The following is a 6,439-nucleotide window of genomic DNA, read 5'->3' as shown; positions in this document are numbered from 1 at the left end:
GGTTTGTTCCAACCACTAACCTTTTGGTTAGTAGCCAAGTGTCTAATCACTGACCAGTATGATTTCTTAGGCTAACTTGAGTGTTGTGCTGTCAAGTCGATTCCAACTTGTAGCAACCCTGTGTAGAATTAGCAAGGCTGTACATCTTTGCAGAAAGTCTCATCTTTCTTCCACAGAGCAGTTGGTAGGCTCGAACCACCGACCTTGTGATTCAAAGTCCAGTGCTTATCATGCAGTAATTGCACTCCCTATGCTTGTTAAATGCTGTTGAGTAGGTTCCTACTCATAGTGACCCTGTATAGGGTTTCCCAGGAGCTGCTGGTGGATTTGAACAGCCACCTGCGATTCAAAGTGACCTTGTAGTCCAGTGTTTATCCTACAGGACTATACCAGGACTAAAATTGAGATGGCCACTGAAAACATAAAGTCTAGCAGGATGGAAGACATGTCAAAATAATGGCAATATAATGATATCAATTACAGTGGAAATAATGAGAATAGAAAAGACTAGGAGACTGCTGCATCTTCCTTCTGATGGTAGGTCTGAACTGTCAAACTTTCAATTAGCAGTTTAATGCTTAACTCATTTCTCCACCACATTTCCTGTTCTATAATGATACTTCTGTTTATCACAGCAAAAATCAAAGTCCCAGATTTACAAAGATATGGTACCATTAAGAAAGAGGAAGACAGTGTAATCTAACACTGAAACTGAACTATTATGAACTTACTGTTGCTAGGTATTATCAAGTTGACACCAACTCATAACGATCCAAAATACAACAGAATGAAATACTGCTCTGGCCTGCCCCAGCCTCACAATTGTTGCAATGCTTGAACCCATTGCTGCTGCCACTGCCAATCCATCTTGATGGTTGTCATTCCTCTTTTTCACTGACCTTCATGTTACCAATCATGATATTCTACAGGGATTGGTCCCTCCTGATAATATGTCTGAATGTCCTGGCTTCCAAGGAGCATTCTGGCTGTACTTCTTCCAACATACATTGGTTTGCTCTTTTGGCAGTCCATGGGACTTTTAATATTCTCCAACACCATAACTCAAATGCATTAATTCTCTGACAGTCTTTCTTACTGTCAAAATTTTGCATGCATATGAGGTTATTGAAAATACCATGCTTGTGTCAGGTGTACATTAGTCCTCACACTGACATCTTTGCTCTTCAACACTTTAAGAGGTCTGTGCAGCAGATTTGCCTAATGCAATAATAGGTTGTTTGATTTCTTGACTACTGCTTCCATGGGTGTTGATGGTTGATCAGAGAAAAATGAAGTCTTTGACAACTTCAATCTTTTCTCCATTTAAATGGATGTTGTTTATTGGTCCAGTGGTGAGGATTTCTGTTTTCTTTACACTGAGGTGCAGCCCAAACTGAAGGCTGTGCTCTTTGATCTTCATCAGTAAATCTTTTAAGTCATCTTTACTTTCAGCAAGTAAGGTTGTATCATTTGCATATCACATGTTGTTAATGAGTCTTCCTCCAATCCTGATGCCATGTTTTTCTTCATATAATCCAGCTTCTCAGATTATATGGACTAGGTGTTCGCAAAATTGTCTGATACCAAGTATTACCGTGTTGTCTTTGAAAAGATTTAAATGTCCATTTCCTCTGCAAATGGCATCTTTGCAGCACATTTCAAACAGCCAAAAAACTCTCAGCAAATAATGGACATAATCTAATGTGCATGTTAGAATACTCTAATAGTTTTTGTAGAGGTGGGAGAGAGCCAGAGACAGTGGTGAGGGACTGTTTCATGCATAACTGGTAAGAAGTAATGAGGATGCAGATTACAACCCAGGCAAAAGCGAGGGGCCAGGAAGCACTGGGAAACTTAATTCATACTTCTTGCTATGAATTAGCAGGTGCAATAACACAGGAGAAAAAGTGGATGAATTCTTTTGCCAACTTACACAAAGAGTAGTTAGTGAAACTATTCACTGGTTTTCAATCTTTGAAATTTTATTTGAATCACATTGGTTTCCCTTGCAGTCTTGTATTTTATTTCATCCATGAAACACATCATTAGGTTTCATCAGAATGGCAAAAAAGTTTAAAAGTCCCTGTTGGGCATTGGAGTCCTGGTGTGACATTGTAGGATAAGCACTGGACTGCTAACCTCAAGGTCAGCAGTTCAAACCCACCAGATGCTCCTTGGAAATCCTATTGGTGTTGCTATGATTTGGAACTGACTCAATGGCACTAACCAACATTGACCATTAATAGGGAAATTTAAATTTCAGGACAGATATTCCTAAATAAAGTGTACATTAATGTTAAAACAGTTGCCTGGATGTTTATTTCCTATTGAAAGTACTGGGGTAAGTCAGTGCTGAAAGAGGAGTATACAGGCTGAAGTGAGGGTGAAGGGCAGAAGGCTGAAAAATGCAAACCCTTCAGAGAACAGAGAATGAGACTCTCACGGGAAAAAATTAAAAGGACAAGGCAGACGACCCAATAAAATCCATGCAATCATTGACTCTGGTGTCTATCAAAGATAGGTAGGATTTTGATGTAGCATGATTATAAAGTGTTGTCACCTGCATCAAGAATGGTTGGCAATATTGTGACAGATGATGATACTCAAACACATCATTTGGAATAACTCAGCATTATCCTCTAACACTCACTGAGTAACCCAAAGGAGTCAATTAGAAAAGCTGCTGCTTGGTAGATTCAGGTTGTTACAGATGCAAGTATTTTTCCTGTTTGGATTGATTCTTCAAAAACTGAAGTATGGCCCCAGAAAAGTAGCCACTTAGGTAGAACTAAGCACCCTCAGGAGGCACCGCAGAATAAAGAAGTTATTGCGTAGCCTTATTAGTTACCATCTAGTCAATTCTGACGCAGGTAGGCAGCCCCATATGCTCAAATAAAACTGTTCCATAGGGTTGTATTGGCTGGAATCATAACAGATGCAGCATGCCTTTCCTTTTGCAGTACTTCTGGACGGGCTGGAACTGCCAACCTTGAGATTTACAGTCATGCATAAAATTGTTGGTGCCTTTCTAAACCCAAACCCGTTACTGCCGCCCCGTAGGATTGCCAAGGATATAAAGCTTTATGGCCACTATTCCCCTGTCAGCTTGTCTTACTGGGCTGGCATGTGTGTTACTGTGATGCTGGAAGCTATGCCATAGGTTTTGAAATGCCAGTAGGGTCACATATTTCAGCTGAGCTTCCAGACTAAGGTAGACTAGGAAGGAGGAGAGGCAGGAACTTACGAATATTTAGCCACCTAAAACGTTATGAAAAGCATATTATGTAGTGATGGAAAATGAAAACATTATGAATAACACCAGAATATTGTCAAATATAGTGGCAGAAGATGGGTCATTCAGGTTGGAAGGCACTCAAAAACGACTAGGGAAGAGCTGCCTTCTCAAAATCAGGAAAAGCATCTATAAACATTCTTTAATAGTTGGAACATGGAATGTAAGAAGTATGAATCTGGGAGAAACGGAAGCTTTCAAAAATGAAGTGGAATGTAGAACCCTAGGCACTTGTTAACTAAAATGAAGTAGGATTGGTCATTTTGATTCAGAAAATCATATGGTTTATTATGCCGGGAATGACAAATAGAAGAGGAATGGCATCACATTAATCATCAAAAAGAACATTTGAAAATCTACCTTAAAGTACAATGTTATCTGTGATAGGAACATATCCATACATCTACAAGAAAGGTTGTAGGATCAGCACTTGACTGTGAACCACAAGGTCGGCAATTCAAACTCACCAGCTGCTCCTCAAAAACCTAATAGAGGGTTGCTATAAGTTGGAACTGACTCCATGGCACTCAACAACAAGGAATAACACTTAATACCACTACTATTCAAATTTACGCACCAACCACTAAACCCAGAGATAATGATATTGAAGAATTCTACCAACTTCTTCAGTCTGAAATTGGTCAAACATATAATCAAGATGCATCGAAAATTATTGGTGATTGCATTGAGAAGCTTGGAGACCAAGAGGAAGGATCAGTAGCTGGAAAATAATGGCACTTGTGATAGAAAAATGCTGGAAATCGCATGATAAAGTTTTGAAAGACCAATGACTTCCTGGTCAAATACCTTTGCAAATATCTTTTTAAACAACATAAAAGGTGAGTATCCACATGAACCTCACCAGATGAAATACACAGTAATCAAATTGACTACATCTGTGGGAAGATATCGTGGAAAAGCTCATTATTAATCAACAGAAACAAGGTCAGGGGCAGACTGTGGAACAGACCATCAATTGATTTAATGCAAGTTCAGTTTGAAGCTGAAGAAAATGGAAACAAACGCACAAAAGCCAAAATACAACCTTGAATGTATCTCACCTGATTTATAAACCACCTCAGTAACAGATTTGATACATTAGACACTAACGACTGAAGACAAGAACTGTGGAATGACATAAATCATCACACAGGAAGAAAGCAAAAGGCCATTAAAAAGACAGGGAAAAAAAGACACGACCAATCAGGATGTTAGAAGAGACTCTCCAGCATAAAATGCTAAAGCAAATGGAAGAAATGAGGAAGTAAAAGAGCTGAACAGAAACTTTCAAAGGGCAGTTCAAGAAGCCAAAGTCAAGTATTATAATGAAATATGTAAAGACCTGAAGCTAGAAAATCACAAGGGAAGAACATGTTTAGCATTTCTCAAGCTGAACAAACTGAAGAAAAATTCAAACTTCACATTTAAGGTACCATGGATTGCCAGACAAACAGATTTGTGTTGGCAGCCAACAATTGCTCCTTAGAAATCAGGAGAGTGAGACCTTCACCAGGAGGGACCAATCTCTGGAGAAGGACATCATGCTTCGTAAAGTGGAGGGCCAGCACAAAACAGGATAACCCCCAAGATGCATTGGCACAGTATAGCAGCAACAGACTCAAGTTTAACAATTGTGAAGATGGAATAGGACTGGGCAGTGTTTCATTCTGTTGTGCATAGGGTCACTATGAATTGGAAAAGATGTGAAGGCACCTAACAACAAAGCTTTATGGAAGCAGCCTGTCACAGCCTTCTCTGATGAAGTGGCTCATGGGTTCTAACTGCTGACCGTTCTGTTAGCATCTGAGTGTTTTAACTACTGTGGCTCTAGGGCTCCTCTGGTGTCACCTAAATACCTGTATCTGTGACAATTTTGCACTCAAAAATAAATCAAGTGGCTATAAGTGAACTTGAAATCCCTCCCCCCGCCTCACTCCTTGAGAACAAGAATCTAACAGAATTGACAGGTATTTCACTGTGCTCTAAAGGAGCTCTGGTAGCGTAGTGGTTACGAATCGGGCTGCGAACCTCAAGGTCAGCAGTTCGAAACTACCAGCTGTTCCACAGCAGCAAGATGAGGCATTCTGCTCCCGTAAAGATTTACAACCTTGGAAACCCTGTACAGGGTCGCTATGAGTCGGAACCGACTCCACAACACATAACCACCTAATTGAAAGGATATGCTTTTGATAAAATTGAACTTCTACAAAGCCATGAAAATCAGGCAATTTACCAAAAGGCTTTCAAGTTAATGCAACATTGATGCAGAAAGGATTCCAGCATTGTACCTCAAACAAACAAACAAAAACAAACTCACTTTCATCAGGTCAATTCAAACCCTAAGTGACCCTGTATAGTATCCAAGGCGATAAATCTTAATGGGACCCAAAAAACATCTTTCTCCCACAGAGCAGCCAGTAAGTTTGAACTGCCGACCTGCATCAGCAGCCCAGGACTAATAAAGGGCTACTCAAGTGGATGAAAATTAATTTTGAATCTCAAGAGCAGGATGCCACCAGGGCAGAGGTTCAACATTAAGTAGGAGGCAGAGAATAAAGCGGGTAGTGTAAAAACCAGTAGCTTCATATAGCTCTTCTTTGTTGAATGTCGCTCGCAATGTTTTCATAGAGAACAGAAAAGAAAGCACTTTTAGAAAGCAAAATGTAAGAAATGGCTCCAATTCATTACACTTCATTTTGTACACTCTTATCTATTCATGGTTTCTGTTGTTTTGAATTTTTCTAACTTGTGAATAATTATATATACTCTATAATTATTCTACAATTTTAGAAGGAAAATAATTTCAGTTAAGTGTTTATGTAGTGGTTACGAATTTTTTCAAGGATTCTTGAAAACTGCATATTAGCTGTATGGTTATGGACAATTTACATTTGGCAAAAATCTACCTGTAGAGGCGGGGCTTGATGGCGGCTAGGGTGGAGGTGCAATGAAGATCGCCTTCAGCAATACCACAGAATACCAGGAAAAGCAGATCCAGGACAGAGCTCCAAAAACTCGGAACCACAGAGACAGGAATATTTTGAAGGTTTGAAGGCCTACAGATCGTGGAACTTGAAGCTGAAGTAAAAAATCGGGTACTTTTGGATCTGAGGCTGGGCTCCGGAGGCCCGGAGCCGACATATTGGG

Source organism: Chrysochloris asiatica, unplaced genomic scaffold (genome assembly GCF_000296735.1).
Source record: "Chrysochloris asiatica unplaced genomic scaffold, ChrAsi1.0 scaffold00241, whole genome shotgun sequence".
Taxonomy (NCBI): Eukaryota; Metazoa; Chordata; class Mammalia; order Afrosoricida; family Chrysochloridae; genus Chrysochloris; species Chrysochloris asiatica.
Note: the sequence above shows the minus strand (reverse complement) of the source record.